A 27,200-nucleotide genomic window follows, 5' to 3' on the forward strand; every position below is an offset into this window, starting at 1 on the left:
GTGACGCAGCTGGTATCGAGTCCGTATCACCCACAGACTAACGGTTTGTGTGAACGTTTCAACGGTACCCTCAAACAGATGCTCCGCATACTGGTTGAGACCCAAGGGCGCGACTGGGAGCGGTACCTCCCACACCTGCTGTTCGCTTACAGAGAAGTTCCGCAGGCCTCGACCGGGTTCTCCCCCTTCGAGCTCCTGTATGGCAGGCGAGTCCGGGGACCCCTTGGGTTGATAAGAGAATCCTGGGAAGATGAGCCAAACCCCACAGAAGTGTCCATCGTGGATTATGTCATGCGCTTCCGTGACAAGATGCAGACCTTGACGCAGTTGGTGCATGACAACATGACGCAGGCTCAGGCTGACCAGAAGCGCTGGTACGACCAGAACGCCCGGGAGCGGACCTACCAGGTGGGTCAAAAGGTGTGGGCGCTGGTCCCTGTACCAACGGATAAGCTTCAGGCAGCCTGGGAAGGCCCGTACGTCGTCCACCAACAGCTCAACCCGGTCACCTACGTGGTCACGCTTGACCATGCTCGGGGTAGGCGCAAGGCCTTTCACGTCAACATGCTGAAGGCGCACTACGAACGTGAAGCTTGCGTCCTACCGGTCTGCAATCTGCCAGAGGATGGGGAGGAAGATTCCCTCCTGGACATGCTGGCCCAGGCCAAGGCCAATGGGTCCATTGAGGACATGGAGATAAGTGGTTCGCTCACCGTGTCCCAGCGGTTGCAGTTGATGGCCACCCTGGAACTCTTCCGGCCCGTGTTCACCAACCGTCCTGGGAGGACGGAGTTAGCGGTTCATGAGGTGGACACCGGGAATCATGCCCCATTACGGCGAACACCTTATCGGATCTCTGAAACGGTGCAACAAGTCATGCGCCGAGAGGTCGATGAGATGTTAAGGCTGGGAGTGATTCGACGGTCAAAAGGTGCGTGGGCTTCACCTGTAGTCCTCGTTCCTAAAAAGGATCGAACCACCCGGTTCTGCGTGGACTACAGGGGGCTCAACGCCATCACAACCTCTGATGCCCACCCGATGCCGCGCATCGAGGATCTGCTCGAGCGGTTGACAAACGCCAACTACATATCCATCATGGATTTGAGTCGGGGATACTGGCAGATTCCCCTGAGCCCTGAGGCGCAGGAGAAATCCGCCTTTATCACCCCCTTTGGACTGTACGAGTCCACGGTCATGCCCTTCGGCATGAAGAATGCCCCTGCCACTTTCCAGCGGATGGTCAACCACCTGCTTCGGGGACTGGAGGAGTACGCAGTGGCGTACTTAGACGATATTGCCGTCTTCAGTTCCACCTGGGAGGAACACCTTCAGCACCTCCAGGAGGTGCTCAAGCGTCTTCACCAGGCAGGCCTGACCATCAAGCCGGGGAAGTGCCAGATAGGCATGCGCGAGGTCCACTACCTGGGGCACCGGGTAGGCGGGGGTTCCATGAGTCCGGAGCCAGGAAAAGTGGACGCAATCGTGTCCTGGCCCACCCCCAGGACCAAGAAACAGGTGAAGTCCTTCTTGGGCACTGCAGGGTACTATAGGCGGTTCGTACAGGACTATAGCGCCCTTGCCAAACCCTTGACTGACCTCACCAAGCAGAGGCTACCCCAAACAGTCAACTGGACAGATGACTGTGAGGCGGCTTTCCAAGCTTTGAAAGCAGCCCTGTGCAACTCTCCAGTGTTGAGAGCAGTCGACAGCAGTCGCCCGTTTCTGGTACAGACCGACGCCAGCGAGTTTGGCCTCGGTGCTGTGCTTAGCCAGGTCGACTCGGGGAACCAAGAGCACCCCGTGTTGTACCTGAGCCGGAAACTTCTGCCGAGGGAAGTGGCATACTCGACCATCGAGAAGGAGTGTCTGGCCATGGTGTGGGCACTGCAACGTTTGCAGCCCTACCTGTACGGGCGCGCCTTCACGGTGGTAACCGACCACAACCCTCTGAGCTGGTTGCACACAGTGTCCGGAACCAATGGAAGATTGCTCCGCTGGAGCCTTGCCCTTCAACAGTACGATTTTACTGTAAAACACAGGAAGGGCAGTGAAAACGGCAATGCCGATGGGTTGTCCCGCCGGGGCGAACCCGCTGAGGTGCGCATGGCAGATTACCGAGAGGTAATGCCTCCTTAGCGCCCTCTTAAGGGGGGAGGTGTGATGTACAATGTCGGCAAGATATGTTTTCTGTTGCAATGTGCTAACAAATCCTCCATCCTAGGACAATGTAAACTGTCAGTAATAGGAATTCCTTCCCCCCAGGTTTTATCAACCCTGCCACTTCCTCTGGAAGAGCAGGAATGTTAATTAGCTAGACCATCTTCCTCACACCATTTGCCTTCTCTCCTCTTCAGAGCGGGAAAAACTTCTTTGTTTGAAACGAATAAAACTATGAGAGACTATACCATAAGAACCAAATACCCTAGAGATATGAAAATCATATTTTTGTAACCTGAGCGGTCCCAGCTTCGAGACCGCGTATGTTTCGAAGTTCTACCCTGTCCAGAACATGAGATAGGATTTGCGCCCAAATGGACGGTCATATCGCATAGATGTTTGATGTTTTCTTGATGGGCTCATTACGCTGGGAAACATGATACCACTGATGAGTCCATACCAGCTTCTCCCATAAAGTTATAGCTAATCTAAGTTTTGTAGCCAAAACATAACTTGGATAAGAGAGGTGGGATCAACCCAGAATGCACCTCTCTGTGATGTCACATAGGAAAGTCTATAAGGCATTTCCTGGGCAAACCAGCTCAGAACAGCTGCAGAGTCCGTGCTGACAAGAACTCAGATGAGCGGAGAAGTGCAGCTCCGCCTCCACCCACCTTAGCCGCATGGTCTGCCTAAGGAACAATATGGAACTGTGAGTGTAATCTCTTTGTTTTCTCCACTTTTATTTTATACCTGTACTGTACATATTTTATGTCACAATTTTATAGCAACTTTTATCTGTAATCACTGTCCTCTTTCGGAAAATAAATGAAATTATTTAGATCTGTCTCTATGCTCTAAGAATCGAACTATACGCCTTTGATAGATAATCGCTACTAATTCAAAGGGTTTGCCACGGACCCTCTTAATTTAACACTGTGAATTAAGTAACCGTGACTGGTGGCAGCGCGTTGTGCACGGCTATTACGGCTTGCTGGCAGTACAGAAGGGTCTTATATTGCTGAATAAGGGTCTGCGGCCACAGCATTGATAATTCCCTTACTGCAGAAGCCTAATTGCCGGTTCACAACAGGCAGCCCGTCCGGCGACCAATTATCCTAGGTGCAGTTCCCTGACTGACCTGAGGGTAAGGGGGGCGCCGGAGAGCTGCGAGTTCCAAAGTGGAACTGAGAAAGTGGGATATACATAAATCCCCGCAGTACTTGGAAGATTGATAGCAGTGGTGGGGCATCCAAACTAAACTCCCCCTGCGGCAAATTGTAGAGCGAGATTAGCTTGCTGGATATTTTTGTCACATGGTGCCAGTGGTGGGATAACTAAGATAAGCCCCACTGCGCCTGTGATAGCCGTGTGCCGGCATTGTGTCACGTCCCTCCGTCCGCTGATACACCGGTGTCAGTGGTGGGATTGTGACATAGTGGTGACACAGGGTCCGCTGTCCGTCGCGTTTTGGTGGCAGCGGGACCCCCGTTAGTCGTCGCCCGTAAGTGGACGAACGGCCGTGGGCTGTTCGTCACAACTCCGTATATATATATCAGTATATACATCACTCCGTATATATATATATATATCAGTATATACATCACTCTATATATATATATATATATATCAGTATATACATCACTCCGTATATATATATATCAGTATATACATCACTCTGTATATATATATATCAGTATATACATCACTCTGTATATATATATCATCATATACATCACTCCGTATATATATATATATCAGTATATACATTACTCTGTATATATATATCAGTATATACATCACTCTGTATATATATATCAGTATATACATCACTCTGTATATATATATCATCATATACATCACTCCGTATATATATATATATCAGTATATACATCACTCTGTATATATATATCAGTATATACATCACTCTGTATATATATATCAGTATATACATCACTCTGTATATATATATCAGTATATACATCACTCCGTATATATATATATATCAGTATATACATCACTCTGTATATATATATATATCAGTATATACATCACTCTGTATATATATATCAGTATATACATCACTCCGTATATATATATATATATCAGTATATACATTACTCTGCTGAATGATGGAGATTATATCTCACTCTGATGCTCCTTAGTGACAGCTACTGCAAGGGATTCTGGGTGATATAGTTTTCATCTCGCTCCACATTCTCACTATAGGCAAAGAGAAACTACAAGATCCAGGATGCAACCGGAAAGGTCTCAACTTCCAGAATTCTGTGCGGCGTCTGCTCCTCCCACCTCTCACAGGACTGTTCACATCCGCAGTATGTATTCAGGTATGTGACCCCATATATCATTATATACCATATATATATATATATACATCATATCCCATATATACAGCTGTGTGACCCCATATATCATTATATACCATATATACATCATATCCTATATATACAGCTGTGTGACCCCATATATCATTATATACCATATATACATCATATCCTATATATACAGCTATGTGACCCCATATATCATTATATACCATATATACATCATATCCTATATATACAGCTATGTGACCCCATATATTATTATATACCATATATATATACATCATATCCTATATATACAGCTGTGTGACCCCATATATCATTATATACCATATATATATATACATCATATCCTATATATACAGCTGTGTGACCCCATATATCATTATATACCATATATATATATATACATCATATCCTATATATACAGCTATGTGACCCCATATATCATTATATACCATATATATATATATACATCATATCCTATATATACAGCTGTGTGACCCCATATATCATTATATACCATATATACATCATATCCTATATATACAGCTGTGTGACCCCATATATCATTATATACCATATATACATCATATCCTATATATACAGCTGTGTGACCCCATATATCATTATATACCATATATGCATCATATCCTATATATACAGCTATGTGACCCCATATATCATTATATTCCATATATGCATCATATCCTATATATACAGCGGTGTGACCCCATATATCATTATATACCATATATACATCATATCCTATATATACAGCTATGTGACCACATATATCATTATATACCATATATACATCATATCCTATATATACAGCTGTGTGACCCCATATATCATTATATACCATATATGCATCATATCCTATATATACAGCTATGTGACCACATATATCATTATATATCATATATGCATCATATCCTATATATACAGCTGTGTGACCCCATATATCATTATATACCATATATACATCATATCCTATATATACAGCTATGTGACCACATATATCATTATATACCATATATACATCATATCCTATATATACAGCTGTGTGACCCCATATATCATTATATACCATATATGCATCATATCCTATATATACAGCTATGTGACCACATATATCATTATATACCATATATACATCATATCCTATATATACAGCTATGTGACCCCATATATCATTATATACCATATATACATCATATCCTATATATACAGCTATGTGACCACATATATCATTATATATCATATATGCATCATATCCTATATATACAGCTGTGTGACCCCATATATCATGATATACCATATATACATCATATCCTATATATACAGCTATGTGACCACATATATCATTATATACCATATATACATCATATCCTATATATACAGCTGTGTGACCCCATATATTATTATATACCATATATACATCATATCCTATATATACAGCTGTGTGACCCCATATATTATTATATACCATATATACATCATATCCTATATATACAGCTGTGTGACCCCATATATCCTTATATACCATATATACATCATATCCTATATATACAGCTGTGTGACCCCATATATCATTATATACCATATATGCATCATATCCTATATATACAGCTATGTGACCACATATATCATTATATATCATATATGCATCATATCCTATATATACAGCTATGTGACCACATATATCATTATATACCATATATACATCATATCCTATATATACAGCTGTGTGACCCCATATATCATTATATACCATATATGCATCATATCCTATATATACAGCTGTGTGACCCCATATATTATTATATACCATATATACATCATATCCTATATATACAGCTGTGTGACCCCATATATCATTATATACCATATATACATCATATCCTATATATACAGCTGTGTGACCCCATATATCATTATATACCATATATGCATCATATCCTATATATACAGCTATGTGACCACATATATCATTATATATCATATATGCATCATATCCTATATATACAGCTATGTGACCCCATATATCATTATATACCATATATGCATCATATCCTATATATACAGCTATGTGACCACATATATCATTATATACCATATATACATCATATCCTATATATACAGCTGTGTGACCCCATATATTATTATATACCATATATACATCATATCCTATATATACAGCTGTGTGACCCCATATATCATTATATACCATATATATACATCATATCCTATATATACAGCTATGTGACCACATATATCATTATATATCATATATGCATCATATCCTATATATACAGCTATGTGACCCCATATATCATTATATACCATATATACATCATATCCTATATATACAGCTGTGTGACCCCATATATCATTATATACCATATATACATCATATCCTATATATACAGCTATGTGACCCCATATATTATTATATACCATATATACATCATATCCTATATATACAGCTATGTGACCCCATATATCATTATATACCATATATGCATCATATCCTATATATACAGCTATGTGACCACATATATCATTATATACCATATATACATCATATCCTATATATACAGCTGTGTGACCCCATATATCATTATATACCATATATACATCATATCCTATATATACAGCTGTGTGACCCCATATATCATTATATACCATATATGCATCATATCCTATATATACAGCTATGTGACCCCATATATTATTATATACCATATATACATCATATCCTATATATACAGCTGTGTGACCCCATATATCATTATATACCATATATACATCATATCCTATATATACAGCTGTGTGACCCCATATATCATTATATACCATATATGCATCATATCCTATATATACAGCTATGTGACCCCATATATTATTATATACCATATATACATCATATCCTATATATACAGCTGTGTGACCCCATATATCATTATATACCATATATACATCATATCCTATATATACAGCTGTGTGACCCCATATATCATTATATACCATATATGCATCATATCCTATATATACAGCTATGTGACCCCATATATTATTATATACCATATATACATCATATCCTATATATACAGCTGTGTGACCCCATATATCATTATATACCATATATACATCATATCCTATATATACAGCTGTGTGACCCCATATATCATTATATACCATATATGCATCATATCCTATATATACAGCTATGTGACCCCATATATCATTATATACCATATATACATCATATCCTATATATACAGCTATGTGACCCCATATATCATTATATACCATATATACATCATATCCTATATATACAGCTGTGTGACCCCATATATCATTATATACCATATATACATCATATCCTATATATACAGCTGTGTGACCCCATATATCATTATATACCATATATGCATCATATCCTATATATACCGCTATGTGACCCCATATATCATTATATACCATATATGCATCATATCCTATATATACAGCAATGTGACCCCATATATTATTATATACCATATATACATCATATCCTATATATACAGCTATGTGACCCCATATATCATTATATACCATATATACATCATATCCTATATATACAGCTGTGTGACCCCATATATCATTATATACCATATATACATCATATCCTATATATACAGCTGTGTGACCCCATATATCATTATATACCATATATGCATCATATCCTATATATACAGCTATGTGACCCCATATATCATTATATACCATATATACATCATATCCTATATATACAGCTATGTGACCCCATATATCATTATATACCATATATAAATCATATCCTATATATACAGCTATGTGACCCCATATATTATTATATACCATATATGCATCATATCCTATATATACAGCTGTGTGACCCCATATATCATTATATACCATATATACATCATATCCTATATATACAGCTGTGTGACCCCATATATTATTATATACCATATATGCACATCATATCCTATATATACAGCTATGTGACCCCATATATCATTATATACCATATATACATCATATCCTATATATACAGCTGTGTGACCCCATATATTATTATATACCATATATGCACATCATATCCTATATATACAGCTGTGTGACCCCATATATCATTATATACCATATATACATCATATCCTATATATACAGCTGTGTGACCCCATATATTATTATATACCATATATGCACATCATATCCTATATATACAGCTATGTGACCCCATATATCATTATATACCATATATACATCATATCCTATATATACAGCTATGTGACCCCATATATCATTATATACCATATATACATCATATCCTATATATACAGCTATGTGACCTCATATATCATTATATACCATACTAGCTGAAGAGCCCGGCGCTGCCCGGGCATAGTAACTAACTGGTTAGTTATAACAAATTATAATAATCCTCCATCCCATAGTCCCGTGCCCATATACCCATCACACATCCACGATCCTATAGGCCCGTGCCCATATACCCATCATACATATCCTCCATCCCATAGTCGAGTGCCCATATACCCATCCTCCATCCAATAGTCCCATGCCCATATACCCATCATACATATTCTCCATTCCATAGTCCCGTGCCCATATACCCATCACACATCCTCCATCCCATAGTCCCGTGCCCATATACCCATCATACATATCCTCCATCCCATAGTCGAGTGCCCATATACCCATCCTCCATCCCATAGTCCCGTGCCCATATACCCATTGTGACGAACAGCCCACCGCCGTTCGTCCACTTACGGGCGACACTAACGGGAGTCCCGCTGCCACCAAAACGCGACGGACAGCGGACCCTGTGTCACCACTATGTCACAGTCCCACCACTGACACGGGTGTATCAGCGGACGGAGGGGCGTGACACAATGCCGGCACACGGCTATCACAGGCGCAGTGGGGCTTATCTTAGTTATCCCAACACTGGCACCATGTGACCAAAAATATCCAGCAAGCTAATCTCGCTCTACAATTTGCCGCAGGGGGAGTTTAATTTGGATGCCCCACCACTGCTATCAATCTTCCAAGTACTGCGGGGATTTATGTATATCCCAATTTCTCAGTTCCACTTTGGAACTCGCAGCTCTCCGGCGCCCCCCTTACCCTCAGGTCAGTCAGGGAACTGCACCTAGGATAATTAGTCGCCGGACGGGCTGCCTGTTGTGAACCGGCATTTAGGCTTCTGCAGTAAGGGAATTATCAATGCTGTGGCTGAAGCCCCTTACTCAGCAATATAAGACCCTTCTAGACTGCCAGCAAGCCGTAATAGCCGTACACAACGCGCTGCCACCAGTCACGGTTACTTAATTCACAGTGTTAAATTAAGAGGGTCCGTGGCAAACCCCTTGAATTAGTAGTGATTATCTATCAAAGGCGTATAGTTCGAGTCTTAGAGCATAGAGACAGATCTAAATAATTATTTCATTTATTTTCCGAAAGAGGACAGTGATTACAGATAAAAGTTGCTATAAAATTGAGACATAAAATATGTACAGTACAGGTATAAAATAAAAAAGTGGAGAAAACAAAGAGAGTACACTCACAGTTCCATATTGTTCCTTAGGCAGACCATGCGGCTAAGGTGGGTGGAGGCGGAGCTGCACTTCTCCGCTCATTGGGGTCCTTCTAGCATGACGACTTGAGCTGTTCTGAGCTGGTTCTGCCAGGGAATGCCTTATAGACTTTCCTATGTGACATCACAGAGAGGTGCATTCTGGGTTGATCCCACCTCTCTTATCCAAGTTATGTTTTGGCTACAAAACTTAGATTAGCTATAACTTTATGGGAGAAGCTGGTATGGACTCATCAGTGGTATCATGTTTCCCAGCGTAATGAGCCCATCAAGAAAACATCAAACATCTATGCGATATGACCGTCCATTTGGGCGCAAATCATATCTCAGGTTCTGGACATCCGAGAGTTTTGCAACAGGCACCACAGCGAAGCTGGGTCTGCTCGGATCGCAGAAATATGATTTTTATATTTCTGCTGGGTATGGTTTTCGCGGGACAATCCCTTATTGTTTTATTCAAACTCCTGGTTTCAAACAAAGAGTTTAGTTCCCGCACTTTTTTTCTCTTTCAGCTGAGAGAAGCCAAATGGTGTGAGGAAGATGGTCTAGCTAATTAACATTCCTGCTCTTCCAGAGGAAGTGGCAGGGTTGATAAAACCTGGGGGGAAAGAATTCCTACTACTGACAGTTTACAATGTCCTAGGATGGAGGATTTGTTAGCACATTGCAACAGAAAACATATCTTCGGGCATTGTACATCACACCTCCCCCCTTAAGAGGGCGCTAAGGAGGCATTACCTCTCGGTAATCTGCCATGCGCACCTCAGCGGGTTCGCCCCGGCGGGACAACCCATCGGCATTGCCGTTTTCACTGCCCTTCCTGTGTTTTACAGTAAAATCGTACTGTTGAAGGGCAAGGCTCCAGCGGAGCAATCTTCCATTGGTTCCGGACACTGTGTGCAACCAGCTCAGAGGGTTGTGGTCGGTTACCACCGTGAAGGCGCGCCCGTACAGGTAGGGCTGCAAACGTTGCAGTGCCCACACCATGGCCAGACACTCCTTCTCGATGGTCGAGTATGCCACTTCCCTCGGCAAAAGTTTCCGGCTCAGGTACAACACGGGGTGCTCTTGGTCCCCCGAGTCGACCTGGCTAAGCACAGCACCGAGGCCAAACTCGCTGGCGTCGGTCTGTACCAGAAACGGGCGACTGCTGTCGACTGCTCTCAACACTGGAGAGTTGCACAGGGCTGCTTTCAAAGCTTGGAAAGCCGCCTCACAGTCATCTGTCCAGTTGACTGTTTGGGGTAGCCTCTGCTTGGTGAGGTCGGTCAAGGGTTTGGCAAGGGCGCTATAGTCCTGTACGAACCGCCTATAGTACCCTGCAGTGCCCAAGAAGGACTTCACCTGTTTCTTGGTCCTGGGGGTGGGCCAGGACACGATTGCGTCCACTTTTCCTGGCTCCGGACTCATGGAACCCCCGCCTACCCGGTGCCCCAGGTAGTGGACCTCGCGCATGCCTATCTGGCACTTCCCCGGCTTGATGGTCAGGCCTGCCTGGTGAAGACGCTTGAGCACCTCCTGGAGGTGCTGAAGGTGTTCCTCCCAGGTGGAACTGAAGACGGCAATATCGTCTAAGTACGCCACTGCGTACTCCTCCAGTCCCCGAAGCAGGTGGTTGACCATCCGCTGGAAAGTGGCAGGGGCATTCTTCATGCCGAAGGGCATGACCGTGGACTCGTACAGTCCAAAGGGGGTGATAAAGGCGGATTTCTCCTGCGCCTCAGGGCTCAGGGGAATCTGCCAGTATCTCCGACTCAAATCCATGATGGATATGTAGTTGGCGTTTGTCAACCGCTCGAGCAGATCCTCGATGCGCGGCATTGGGTGGGCATCAGAGGTTGTGATGGCGTTGAGCCCCCTGTAGTCCACGCAGAACCGGGTGGTTCGATCCTTTTTAGGCACGAGGACTACAGGTGAAGCCCACGCACCTTTTGACCGTCGAATCACTCCCAGCCTTAACATCTCATCGACCTCTTGGCGCATGACTTGTTGCACCGTTTCAGAGATCCGATAAGGTGTTCGCCGTAATGGGGCATGATTCCCGGTGTCCACCTCATGAACCGCTAACTCCGTCCTCCCAGGACGGTTGGTGAACACGGGCCGGAAGAGTTCCAGGGTGGCCATCAACTGCAACCGCTGGGACACGGTGAGCGAACCACTTATCTCCATGTCCTCAATGGACCCATTGGCCTTGGCCTGGGCCAGCATGTCCAGGAGGGAATCTTCCTCCCCATCCTCTGGCAGATTGCAGACCGGTAGGATGCAAGCTTCACGTTCGTAGTGCGCCTTCAGCATGTTGACGTGAAAGGCCTTGCGCCTACCCCGAGCATGGTCAAGCGTGACCACGTAGGTGACCGGGTTGAGCTGTTGGTGGACGACGTACGGGCCTTCCCAGGCTGCCTGAAGCTTATCCGTTGGTACCGGGACCAACACCCACACCTTTTGACCCACCTGGTAGGTCCGCTCCCGGGCGTTCTGGTCGTACCAGCGCTTCTGCTCAGCCTGAGCCTGCGTCATGTTGTCATGCACCAACTGCGTCAAGGTCTGCATCTTGTCACGGAAGCGCATGACATAATCCACGATGGACACTTCTGTGGGGTTTGGCTCATCTTCCCAGGATTCTCTTATCAACCCAAGGGGTCCCCGGACTCGCCTGCCATACAGGAGCTCGAAGGGGGAGAACCCGGTCGAAGCCTGCGGAACTTCTCTGTAAGCGAACAGCAGGTGTGGGAGGTACCGCTCCCAGTCGCGCCCTTGGGTCTCAACCAGTATGCGGAGCATCTGTTTGAGGGTACCGTTGAAACGTTCACACAAACCGTTAGTCTGTGGGTGATACGGACTCGATACCAGCTGCGTCACCTGCATTTTCTCACAGAGAGCCTCCATTAGGCGAGACATGAATTGGGGCCCTTGATCGGTAAGCATCTCCCTGGGAAATCCTACTCTCGAAAAGATGGTCACCAGTGCGTCAGCCACCTTATCTGCCCTGGTTGAAGACAGAGCTACTGCCTCTGGGTACCGGGTAGCGTAGTCTACCACGGTGAGAATGTATCGCTTTCCGGAGCTGCTGGGGACGGACAGCGGTCCTACAATGTCCACCGCGATTCTCTGGAAAGGCTCCTCTATCACCGGCAAAGGAATAAGGGGAGCCTTAAGAGCAGGCCCCGCCTTACCCACTTTTTGACAGGTGGCACAGGAGCGGCAGTAGTGTGTTACATCTGTCCCCATCTTGGGCCAATAGAAGTGTTGAGACAGCCGTGCCTTTGTTTTGCTGATCCCCAAGTGTCCAGCGAGTGGAATCTCATGGGCAATCCGCAACAACTCAGTTCTGAACTGATAGGGGACGACCAGCTGTCTTTCCCTCAACCACTCCTTTTTAGGATCTCCGGGTACTGTCTCCCGGTACAACCTTCCTCGTTCCCAGAACACCCTCTCCTTATCAGACTTGGAGGTGGGCGTCTCGGCGAGACCTCTCAATTTCTCCAGGCTGGCATCTGAGTGCAGAGCAGCCTGGAACTCCATGCTGGAGGCTGCCAGAAGTGACGTCAGGGTCCCCTCTTTACTGGGACCCTCTGGAACCGGCTCTGGGTTCACCTCTGGTTCAGTCTCTCCTGTAGCAGCAGAGGGTCCAGAAGACAGTGCGTTACCTGCGATCTGGGCACTCTGACTGCGTGTGACAGCTGCTATGTATGCTGTCTCCCTGGGGATTTCTGCAGACCCACCAGCTGGTGCTGCCCTGGGCTCTACCTCCCCATCCACCCCCAACACTTCAGGAGCAGTGCTACTTATGGGCCAGTTACCTTCCTCGGTGGCACTGGTCAGCTGCATGGCATTACCTTCCTCATGGTCCCCATGCACCTCCCCATTTCCTTGAGCACCGTTGCTTACTCCTGCCAGGGGTTCCTCAGCCGTCTCACTCTGCAGAGTGACGGGGCTGAGCACTTCGGTACCTGTGGACACATCTACCGCTTCAAAGAAAGGGTTAACGGTTTCAGTCGGCACAGATACATCAACATCATCATCATCCTTCCTAGGAGAAGAATGGTTATCAGTTTGCTTTGGTACATTCACATCAGCATCAGCATCGTACCTGGGGAAAGAATGGTTGTTAGTTGCATCATTACTCATCAAGGCATTAGCAGGTAACACATTCAGTTTCCCATCATCAACATCATCAGGGTTAACGTTACCCTTATTATCAGTTTGGGGAAGGGTGTCAGGGACATAGTATGCAACCATCCTCCCCAAGTCAGTCCCCAATAAAACATCAGTGGGCAAATTTTCAGACACTCCCACCTCCCTCAACCCGCTCCCGGCACCCCAGTCAAGAAAAACTCGTGCCACTGGCAAGGGACAACGGGTGCCTCCAATCCCGGTGACAGTCAGGGTTTTCCCCTCAACAAACTCTTCAGGGGCCGCCAGTCCAGGACGGATGAGGGTTCGTTCAGCCCCGGTGTCCTTGAGGCCTGTAGCAAGACGGGCCCCCACCTGAACAGGTTGAACGTTGTCGTCAGCCCTCCCAACCACACCTCCCACCAAAAGAACAGAGGCATTGGGCCCGGGGGCCTTGGCTGGGGGGTTCTTCGGCCTGTTCGGACAGGTGTAAAAGAAGTGACCAGGCCGCTGGCAGTGGTGATACAGGCGACTGTCAGTAGCCGGCCTGTTGTTGGCAACAGGGACAGGGCCTCCGGAGGGAGGGCTAGCTGGGGCATTGGGGTTGGTTGCTGGCTTACCCCCTTTCCAGCTGGTGGCGACTGGCCTCCGCGTCTCGGGCTTCCGGTTGGCCTCGTGGTTGTCGGCGATCTGCGCCGCTTTGTCCGCGTTCGTTGGTTCGCGGTCCAGGATGAACTGTCGGACCTCAGCTGGGCAGAGATGCAGGAACTGGTCTTTGATCATCAGGTCCCGTAGCTGCTCAAAGGTTTCAACGGACAGTCCATGGATCCACTGGTCAAAGTGGGTCCTGAGTCCTTGCACCACATCACTGTAGCTATCGTGTGGGCCACGTTGGAGGTGTCGGAACTTCTTTCGGTATACCTCAGGTGTCAGCCGGTATTTGGCGATCAGCGCCTGCTTTATGGCGTCATAGTCATCATCGGCTTCTGGCGGAAGAGAAGCAAATGCCTCCAGGGCTTTGCCTTTTAGCCCTGGGGTCAAGTACCTTGCCCATTGGTCTCTAGGCAGCTGGTACTGTCTGCAGGCTTTCTCAAAGGCTCGCAGAAATGTGTCCAAGTCCCCGTCCTTTTCCATCACGGGAAAATGCTCTGGCCGGGGTTTAGGAGTCTGGACGCTGCTGGGCTCACGGCTTCGGGCTGTGAGGGCATTCCCACCCCGCTGGAGTACCTCCAGTTCATGGGCCCTCTGCGCCTGGCGCTCGGCTCTCTCAGCCTCAGCTTGGCGCTCAGCTCTCTCCGCCTGGCGCTCGGCTCGCTGCTCTGCTCTCTCTCGAGCTTGCTGGATCAGCCTCACCCGCCCATCACTGTCTTCGGCGGGGAGTTCGTCCAAGGCCATTTGCAGATAGGGGTCCACCCCGTTCTGGTTGAATGTGGGGCCAGCGCTCAGGAGTGGAGCCTCTGCTGCAGCCCCATTGCAACTTGGGCCAACTTCTGCGCTCGCTGGATTCTGGTCGTTGTCCAGCTGCACTAGAGCCGCGATCATTTGAGCTCTGTTTTTGTTCGTGGCGTCAAGGCCTTGGTACGTGCATAACGCAGCAAGAACTTCCTTTGTCTGCCGGGTGTACCAAGGTTCTCCTTTTGCCGCCATGGTTGCCAAATAAAAGATAGAAAAAGAAAAACGAAGAAACGGGAGGGGGATACTTGCAAGTACACACTAATGTCTCAGGACTAGTAACCACTGAGTCTGTTCTCCAAAACCTATGATGCAGGATTCCCGCAGGAACCGTGCAGGTTTTTAGTGAGAGGAATGATTGCTCAAACCAAATCACTAATGCTCTAGGATTATCCCACCGCGCTGCCACCAATATGTGACGAACAGCCCACCGCCGTTCGTCCACTTACGGGCGACACTAACGGGAGTCCCGCTGCCACCAAAACGCGACGGACAGCGGACCCTGTGTCACCACTATGTCACAGTCCCACCACTGACACGGGTGTATCAGCGGACGGAGGGGCGTGACACAATGCCGGCACACGGCTATCACAGGCGCAGTGGGGCTTATCTTAGTTATCCCAACACTGGCACCATGTGACCAAAAATATCCAGCAAGCTAATCTCGCTCTACAATTTGCCGCAGGGGGAGTTTAATTTGGATGCCCCACCACTGCTATCAATCTTCCAAGTACTGCGGGGATTTATGTATATCCCACTTTCTCAGTTCCACTTTGGAACTCGCAGCTCTCCGGCGCCCCCCTTACCCTCAGGTCAGTCAGGGAACTGCACCTAGGATAATTAGTCGCCGGACGGGCTGCCTGTTGTGAACCGGCATTTAGGCTTCTGCAGTAAGGGAATTATCAATGCTGTGGCTGAAGCCCCTTACTCAGCAATATAAGACCCTTCTAGACTGCCAGCAAGCCGTAATAGCCGTACACAACGCGCTGCCACCAGTCACGGTTACTTAATTCACAGTGTTAAATTAAGAGGGTCCGTGGCAAACCCCTTGAATTAGTAGCGATTATCTATCAAAGGCGTATAGTTCGAGTCTTAGAGCATAGAGACAGATCTAAATAATTATTTCATTTATTTTCCGAAAGAGGACAGTGATTACAGATAAAAGTTGCTATAAAATTGAGACATAAAATATGTACAGTACAGGTATAAAATAAAAGTGGAGAAAACAAAGAGAGTACACTCACAGTTCCATATTGTTCCTTAGGCAGACCATGCGGCTAAGGTGGGTGGAGGCGGAGCTGCACTTCTCCGCTCATTGGGGTCCTTCTAGCACGACGACTTGAGCTGTTCTGAGCTGGTTCTGCCAGGGAATGCCTTATAGACTTTCCTATGTGACATCACAGAGAGGTGCATTCTGGGTTGATCCCACCTCTCTTATCCAAGTTATGTTTTGGCTACAAAACTTAGATTAGCTATAACTTTATGGGAGAAGCTGGTATGGACTCATCAGTGGTATCATGTTTCCCAGCGTAATGAGCCCATCAAGAAAACATCAAACATCTATGCGATATGACCGTCCATTTGGGCGCAAATCATATCTCAGGTTCTGGACATCCGAGAGTTTTGCAACAGGCACCACAGCGAAGCTGGGTCTGCTCGGATCGCAGAAATATGATTTTTATATTTCTGCTGGGTATGGTTTTCGCGGGACAATCCCTTATTGTTTTATTCAAACTCCTGGTTTCAAACAAAGAGTTTAGTTCCCGCACTTTTTTTCTCTTTCAGCTGAGAGAAGCCAAATGGTGTGAGGAAGATGGTCTAGCTAATTAACATTCCTGCTCTTCCAGAGGAAGTGGCAGGGTTGATAAAACCTGGGGGGAAAGAATTCCTACTACTGACAGTTTACAATGTCCTAGGATGGAGGATTTGTTAGCACATTGCAACAGAAAACATATCTTCGGGCATTGTACATCACACCCATCATACATATTCTCCATTCCATAGTCCCGTGCCCATATACCCATCACACATCCTCCATCCCATAGTCCCGTGCCCATATACCCATCATACATATCCTCCATCCCATAGTCGAGTGCCCATATACCCATCACACATCCTCCATCCCATAGTCCCGTGCCCATATACCCGTCATACATAGCCTCCATCTCATAGTCCCGTGCCCATATACCCATCATACACATCCTCCATCCCATAGTCCCGTGCCCATATACCCATCACACATCCTCCATCCCACAGTCCCGTGCCCATATACCCATCATACATATCCTCCATCCCATAGTCCCGTGCCCATATACCCGTCATACATATCCTCCATACCATAGTCCCGTGCCCATATACCCGTCATACATATCCTCCATCCCATAGTCCAGTGCCCATATACCCGTCATACACATCCGCCATACCATAGTCCCGAGCCCATATACCCATCATACATATCCTCCATCCCATAGTCCAGTGCCCATATACCCATCATACATATCCTCCATCCCATAGTCCCGTGCCCATATACCCATCACACATCCTCCATCCCATAGTCCCGTGCCCATATACCCATCATACATATCCTCCATCCCATAGTCCCGTGCCCATATACCCATCACACATCCTCCATCCCATAGTCCCGTGCCCATATACCCATCACACATCCTCCATCCCATAGTCCAGTGCCCATATACCCATCATACATATCCTCCATCCCATAGTCCCGTTCCCATATACCCATCAAACATATCCTCCATCCCATAGTCAAGTGCCCATATACCCATCATACATATCCTCCATCCCATAGTCCCGTGCCCATATACCCATCATACATATCCTCCATCCCATAGTCCCGTGCCCATATACCCATCATACACATCCTCCATCCCATAGTCCCGTGCCCATATACCCATCACACATATCCTCCATCCCATAGTCCCGTTCCCATATACCCGTCAAACATATCCTCCATCCCATAGTCCCGTGCCCATATACCCATCATACATATCCTCCATCCCATAGTCCCGTGCCCATATACCCATCATACATATCCTCCATCCCATAGTCAAGTGCCCATATACCCATCACACATATCCTCCATCCCATAGTCCCGTTCCCATATACCCATCAAACATATCCTCCATCCCATAGTCAAGTGCCCATATACCCATCATACATATCATCCATCCCATAGTCCCGTGCCCATATACCCATCATACATATCCTCCATCCCATAGTCCCGTTCCCATATACCCGTCAAACATATCCTCCATCCCATAGTCCCGTGCCCATATACCCATCACACATCCTCCATCCCATAGACCCGTGCCCATATACATATCTGCCATCCCATAGTCCAGTGCCCATATACCCATCACACATCTTCCATCCCACAGTCAACCATTATGAGATCATAATGAGCGGCGGCGGGGCTTGCGACCTGTGATGACATCAGCGTCGCCATGGCAATCGTTGTGACATCATAATGAGGGGTGGGGCTTGATATGCACACACTGCTTCCCCAGTATGCAAATAGGGGCATTATAACATCACAATGAGGGGCGGGGCTTGATATGCACACACTGCTTCCCCAGTATGCAAATAGGGGCATTATAACATCACAATGAGGGGCGGGGCTTGATACACACACATTTTTTCCCCCAGTATGTAGATAGGGGCAAAATTGTTTGGTGAATTGGAACTCGCGGGGTTAAAATTTCACCTCACAACATAGCTTAGGAGGCTTTCAGTGTCCAGACTTGAGACTGTGCTAAATTTTGCGGCTGTAGCTGTGACGATGCGGATGCCTATCCCGGACATACACACATACATACATACATACATACACACTTTGACCTTTATATATTAGATATACATCATATCCTATATATACAGCTATGTGACCCCATATGTGATGAACGGGGTCCCGCTGCCACCAAAACGCGACGGACAGCAGACCCTGTGTCACCAATAAGTCACAAACCCACCACTGACATGGGTGTATCAGCGGACGGAGGGACGCGACACAATGCCGGCACACGGCTATCACAGGCACAGTGGGGGCTTATCTTAGTTATCCCACCACTGGCATCATGTGACAAAAATACAGCAAGCTTACCTTGCTCTAACAATTTACCGCAGGGGGGTTATTTTGGATGCCCCACCACTGCTAACAACCTTCCAAGAACTGCGTGGATTTATGTATATCCCTTATCAATGCTGTGGCCGCAGCCCCCCTTTAGCAATGTAAGACCCTTCTGTCCTGCCAACTAGCCTAATCAATCACACAAACCACGCTGCCACCATCCACGCTTTTCTTAATTCACAGAGTTAAATTAAGAGGGTCGGTGGCAAAATCAGTATCGATTATCTAAAAGAGGCGCATAGTTCGTTTCTTAGAGCATGAAGACAGACTAAATAATTTTATCATTTATTCCCAAAAGGGCAGTGATTACAGATAAAAGTTGCCATAAAGTTGAGACATTAAATATGTACAATACAAATATAAAGCAAAGTGGATGAAAGAACAGAAAGTAACACTCACATGTGTTCAGTCGATTTCAGGCAGACCATGTGGCTGAGAGAAGGCGGAGCCACATGTCTCCACTCATCGGCACGTCTTGTCAGCACGGACTCTCTAGCTCAACTGACTGGAATTTGGTAGGGAATACCTATAGACTAGGGTTTGTGACCTCATGAAATGAGCGGTCTGGAGAGTTCCCACCTCCCTTTCTCCAAGTTTTGATTTGGCTACAAAACTTAGAATAACTATATCTTAATGGGTGAAGCTCGTATGAACTCACCAAGGGTATCATATTTCCCAGGGTAACGAACCCAACAAGAAAACATCAAGAATGCACATTAAAGATGTGTCTGACAGGATATCAGGACTCTTCAGACCTACAGATGACTACCCATTCCTGCTACTACATGTGGGGACAAATGACACCGCAAAAAATGACCTGGAAACCATCTGCAGAGACTTTGAAGACTTAGGCAAGAAAGTGAAAGAACTGGGAGCGCAGGTGGTCTTCTCTTCCATCCTCCCAGTGGATGGCCATGGAACAAGGAGGTGGAATAAGATTCTGCAGGTGAACAACTGGCTACGTCGATGGTGCCGTCAGCAACGATTTGGATTTCTGGATCACGGAGTGAACTACTTACACGATGGACTACTTGCTAGAGATGGGGTGCACCTTACGAAGACTGGAAAACATGTATTTGGAAGTCGCCTTGCTACACTTGTAAGGAGAGCTTTAAACTAGAACAACATGGGAAGGGAAGCAAAAGACCAGAAAAAGCCATACACCTGACAAATGCTATTGAGAACTCTGCTATTAGAAGTGGAAAGGAAGAACAAAGACGAAAGAATCTAATTAATAAAAATATTGGAGAAAGAGAAACCAATCACAAACTAAAATGTTTCTATACTAATGCACAAAGCATGGGCAACAAACAAGGAGAATTGGAACTACTAACACAGGAAAAGAAATATGATGTCATTGGAATCACTGAAACTTGGTGGGACAATACACATGATTGGAATACAAGACTAGAAGGATACAACTTATTTGCAAGAAACAGACTTGATAAACGAGGAGGAGGTGTCGCATTGTATGCTAGAAACGCGTATATCTGCACAGAGATTGAAGCTTCAGAGACTGGGAGTTCTGTGGAAGCTGTTTGGGTAAGAATACAAGGACAGAACAATGGAAAGGACACCATTGTAGGCATTTCCTACAGGCCGCCTCTGCAAGCTGTAGACATGGATGAACTGTTTATGCATCAAATGGCCAAGTTCTCCAAAAAATATGACATAGTTGTCATGGGAGATTTCAACTATCCTGACATTTGTTGGGAATCTCTCTCAGGCAAAACTAACAGGTCAAGGAAATTCTTATCCTCTCTTGCTGACAACTTTATCTTCCAAAAGGTAGGGGAGAAAACAAGGGGAACTGCTACCTTGGATCTAATCCTTATAAACAGGGAGGAAATGGTTGAGGAGGTAAAAGTGGCTGGGACCCTAGGAGGTAGCGACCATGCTATTTTAGAATTTTGGATAACTAGAGGAGGAAGACCTGTGAAGACTCAGACGTCAAGGTTAGATTTCAGAAAGGCAGATTTTAAGGGATTCAGAAGGAGAATTGGAGGGATCCAATGGCTGGATATCCTTAAAGACAAAAATGTCCAGGAAGGATGGGAAATCTTGAAAAATGAAATTCTCAAAGCACAATTGTTAACAATTCCGAAAAGAGGGAAGAATAGGAAGCATTTAAGGAAACCAGGATGGATGAACACAGAACTTAATTAAGCACATGCTAAAAAGGAAGAAAAAATGTTTATAAAATGGAAAGAGGGAGGCATATCTAAAGAAGAATATAATGCTGTCTGCAGAACCTGCAGGGCACAAATCAGATTATCTACAGCTGAAAATGAATTGAGGCTTGCAAGAGATGTCAAAAGCAATAATAAAGGATTTTGGGGATATGTCAAAAGTAAAAGAAAAGTCAAAGATGCTATAGGATTTTTACAGGATGAAAATGATGAAATGGTAAGACAGGATGTTGAGAAGGCTGAACTTTTAAATTCCTATTTTGCATCTGTTTTCTCTCAGAAAGGAAATGTAATATCAACTGTTCTTCACTGTCCTATTAAGGGAATAGAAGAATCCAGAATATCTATAAACACAAATATAGTGAGGAAACACTTAGCTAACCTAAATGAATTCAAGTCTCCAGGTCCAGATGAATTACACCCCAGAGTACTGAAGGAGATAGCAGAATAAATTTTTGAACCCCTCTCCATAATCTTTGAAAATTCTTGGAGAACAGGAGAAGTGCCAGAAGACTGAAGAAGAGCAAATGTTGTTTCTATCTTCAAAAAAGGGAAGAAGGTTGACCCAGGCAACTATAGGCCGGTGAGTCTTACTTCTATACCAGGAAAGATCTTTGAACAAATTATTAAACAACATGTATGTCAGTACCTGGATAAGAATGAAGTGATTAAACAGAGTCAGCATGGGTTTGTAACTAATAAGTCATGTCAGACAAACTTAATTTCCTTCTATGACGGAATCACTGATTGGGTGGATCAAGGAAATTCTGTAGATATAGTATATCTTGACTTCAGCAAAGCATTTGAGAAAGTCTCTCATACAATCCTTATTGAAAAAATGACTAAGTATGGAATGGACAAGGCAACTGTTAGGTGGATTCATAACTGGCTTAGTGATCGGACCCAAAGAGTGGTCGTAAATGGCTGCACATCCAGTTGGAAGAATGTCTCAAGTGGGGTACCACAGGGCTCTGTCCTGGCCCTGTATTGTTCAACATCTTTATCAACGATTTAGATGAAGGAATTGAGGGTAAACTGATTAAATTTGCTGATGACACAAAGCTAGGAGGGTTAGCTAATACTAGAGAAGAGAGAGAGAGGATTCAAGAAGACATAAATAAACTGGAGAAGTGGGCAGCAACTAACAGAATGGTTTTTAACAGGGAGAAATGCAAAGTATTACATCTGGGCAATAAAAATGAAAAAAGCATATACAGAATGGGAGGAATAGGGCTAAGTGACAGCACATGTGAAAAAGATTTGGGTATACTAATAGATCACAGACTGAATATGAGTCAACAGTGTGATGCAGCAGCAAAAAAGGCAAATGCAATTCTAGGATGTATTAACAGAAGCATACAGTCTAAATCACGTGAAGTCATTATTTCCCTCTACTCCTCTTTGGTCAGACCTCATCTGGAATATTGTGTCCAGTTTTGGGCACCACATTTTAAAAAAGACATCAACAAACTGGAGCAAGTTCAGAAAAGAGCGACCAGAATGGTGACCGGTCTGCAAACCCTGTCTTATGAGGAAAGGTTGCAGGATTTGGGAATGTTTAGTTTGCAAAAGAGAAGACTGAGAGGAGACTTAATAGCTGTCTACAAATATCTAACGGGCTGTCACATTGTAGAAGGATCAACTTTATTCTCATTTGCACAAGGAAAGACTAGAAGCAATGGGATGAAACTGAATGGGAGGAGACACAGATTAGATATTAGAAATAACTTTTTGACAGTTAGAGTGATCAATGAGTGGAACAGGCTGCCACGAGAAGTGGTGAGTTCTCCTTCAATGGAAGTCTTCAAACAGAGGCTGGACAGACATCTGACTGGGATGATTTAGCGAATCCTGCTTTGAGCAGGGGGTTGGACCAGATGGCCCAGGAGATCCCTTCCAACTCTACGATTCTATGATTCTATGAGATAGGATGCTCCATTTGGGAGCCATCCATATCTCCATTTCTAGAAGTCTGAGAATCGTGAAACTTGGGGCTTAGAAAGCTGGTTTCGTGCCCTTCGCAGAAATGTGGGTTTTATATCTCTGAGGTGTATGGTTTTTGCAATGCGGTCTCACTCAGCTTTATTAACATCCTTGCAGGGGGAGGGGAGGGAAGAATTCCTACACTGAGGCTTGCAGAGGAAATGGACGGTTTCATGTTACCAAAAGCATAGAGTTGATAAGGAGGGGGGATGCTGCTGTGTGACAAGGCGATTTTCTGGAAAGAATTGAGAATTATAGAAAGTTCTACCTACATTACACCTCCCCCCTTTAGAGGGTGCTACAGAGGCATTACCTGTCGGTAATCGGCCATGCGCACCTCAGCGGGTTCGCCCCGGCGGGACAACCCATCGGCATTATCATGTTCACTGCCCTTTTTGTGTTGTACCGTAAAATTGTACTGTTGAAGGGCAAGGCTCCAGCGGAGCAACCTTCCATTGGTTCCGGACACTGTGTGCAATCAGCTCAGTGGGTTGTGGTCTGTTACCACCGTGAAGGTTGGGCCGTGAAGGCCCACACCATGGCCAGACACTCCTTCTCGATGGTCGAGTATGCCACTTCCCTCGGCTAAAGTTTCCGGCTCAGGTACAACACGGGGTGCTCCTGGTTCCCCGAGTTGACCTGGCTGAGCGCAGCACCGAGGCCAAACTCGCTGGTGTCGGTCTGTACCAGAAACGGGCGACTGCTGTCGACTGCTCTCAACACTGGAGAGCTGCACAGGGCTGCTTTCAAAGCTTGGAAAGCCGCCTCACAGTCATCTGTTCAGCTGACTGTTTGGGGTAGCCTCTGCTTGGTGAGGTCAGTCAAGGGTTTTGCAAGGGCGCTATAGTCCTGCACAAACCGCCTATAGTACCCTTCAGTGCCCAAGAAGGACTTAACCTGTTTCTTGGTCCTGGGGGTGGGCCAGGACACGATTGCGTCCACCTTTTCTGGCTCCGGACTCATGGAACCCCCACCTACCTGGTGGCCCAGGTAGTGGACCTCGCTCATGCTCATCTGGCACTTTCCCGGCTTGATAGTCAGGCCTGCCTGGTGAAGATGCTTGAGCACCTCCTGGAGATGCTGAAGGTGTTCCTCCCAGGTGGAACTGAAGATGGCGATGTCGTCCAAGTACGCCACTGCGTACTCCTCCAGTCCCCGAAGCAGGTGGTTGACCATCCGCTGGTAAGTGGCAGTGGCATTTTTCATGCCGAAGGGCATGACTGTGGACTCGCACAGTCCAAAGGGGGTGATAAAGGTGGATTTCTCCTGCGCCTCAGGGCTCATGGGAATCTGCCAGTATCCCCGACTCAAATCCATGATGGATATGTACCTTGCTTTCGCCAACCGCTCAAGCAGATCCTTGATGCGCGGCATCGGGTGGGCATCAGAGGTTGTGATGGCGTTGAGCCCCCTGTAGTCCACGCATAACCGGGTGGTTCGATCCTTTTTAGGCACGAGAACTACAGGTGAAGCCCACGCGCTTTTTGACCGTCGAATCACCCCCAGCCTTAACATCTCATCGATCTCTTGGCGCATGACTTGTTGCACCGCCTAAGAGATCCGATAAGGTGTTCGTCGTAGTGGGGAGTGATTCCTGGTGTCCACCACATGAACCGCTAACTCCATCCTCCCAGGTCGGTTGGTGAACACGGCCCGGAAGGGTTCCAGGGCTTCCACCAACTGCGAACGCTGGGATACGGTTAGCAAACCACTTATCTCCATGTCCTCAATGGACCCATTGCCTTTGCTTGGGCCAGCATGTCCAGGAGGGGATCTTCCTCCCCATTGTCGGGCAGGTTGCAGACCGGTAGGACGCAAGCTTCGCGTTCGTGGTGCGCCTTCAGCATGTTGACATGAAAGGCCTTGCGCCTACCCCGAGCATGGTCAAGCGTGACCATGTAGGTGACCAGGTTGAGCTGTTGGTGGACGACGTATGGGCCTTCCCAGGCTGCCTGAAGCTTATCCGTTGGTACGGGGACCAGCACCCACACCTTTTGACCCACCTGGTAGGTCTGCTCCCGGGCGTTCTGGTCGTACCAGTGCTTCTGGTCAGCCTGAGCCTGCGTCATGTTGTCATGCACCAACTGCGTCAAGGTCTGCATCTTGTCACAGAAGCGCATGACATAATCCACGATGGACACTTCTGTGGGGTTTGGCTCATCTTCCCAGGATTCTCTTATCAACCCAAGGGGTCCCCGGACTCGCCTGCCATACAGGAGCTCGAAGGGGGAGAACCCGGTCGAGGCGTGCGGAACTTCTCTGTAAGCCAACAGCAGGTGTGGGAGGTACCGCTCCCAGTCCCGCCTTTGAGTCTCAACCAGCATGCGGAGCATCTGTTTGAGGGCTCCGTTGAAGCTTTCACACAAACCATTAGTCTGTGGGTGATACGCACTCGTTACCAGGTGCTTCACCTGCATTTTCTCACAGAGAGCCTCCATTAGGCGAGACATGAATTGGGTCCCTTGATCGGTAAGCATCTCCCTTGGAAATCCTACCCTTGAAAAGATGGCCACCAGTGCGTCAGCCACCTTATCTGCCCTGGCTGAAGACAGAGCTACTGCCTCTGGGTACCGGGTAGCGTAGTCTACCACGGTGAGAATGTATCGCTTTCCGGACCTGCTGGGGACGGCCAGCGGGCCTACAATGTCCACCGCGATTCTCTGGAAAGACTCCTCTATCACCAGCAAAGGAATAAGGGGAGCCTTAAGAGCAGGCCCCGCCTTACCTCCTTTTGATAAGTGTTACAGGAGCGGCAGTAGGTCGTGACACCTGTCCCCATCTTGGGCCACTAGAAGTGTTGAGACAACCGTGCCTTTGTTTTGCTGATCCCCAAGTGTCCAGCGAGTTCTGAACTGTAGGGGAACGACTAGCTGTCTTTCCCTCAACCACTCCTTTTGGGAATCTCCGGGTACTGTCTCCCGGTACAACCTTCCTCGTTCCCAGAACACCCTCTCCTTATCAGGCTCGGAGGTGGGCGTCTCAGTGAGGTGTCTCAATTTCTCCAGGCTTGCATCTGAGGCAGAGCAGCCTTGAACTCCTTGCTGGAGGCTGCCAGAAGTGACGTCAGGGTCCCTTCCTTATGGGGACCCTCTGGAACCGTCTCTGGATTCACCTCTGGTTCGGTCTCTCCTGTAGCAGAAGAGGGTCCAGAAGACAGTGCG

The 27,200-nt window shown here is 46.3% G+C and overlaps 1 protein-coding gene across 1 annotated transcript in view; it reads left to right on the forward strand.

Annotated features, from left to right (window-relative positions):
- Positions 1–4,445: 4,445 nt before the first annotated feature.
- The window catches only part of LOC141078377 (uncharacterized), a 156,131-nt gene continuing 133,376 nt past the window's right edge, over positions 4,446–27,200 (forward strand). The window contains exon 1 of the mRNA XM_073565125.1: positions 4,446–4,505. The gene's annotated coding sequence lies outside the window, so the exon portion shown is untranslated. The remainder of the gene's footprint in view (positions 4,506–27,200) is intronic.

Source organism: Dendrobates tinctorius, unplaced genomic scaffold (assembly GCF_039654945.1).
Source record: "Dendrobates tinctorius isolate UK_male_01 unplaced genomic scaffold, ASM3965494v1 ptg000548l, whole genome shotgun sequence".
Classification (NCBI taxonomy): domain Eukaryota; kingdom Metazoa; phylum Chordata; class Amphibia; order Anura; family Dendrobatidae; genus Dendrobates; species Dendrobates tinctorius.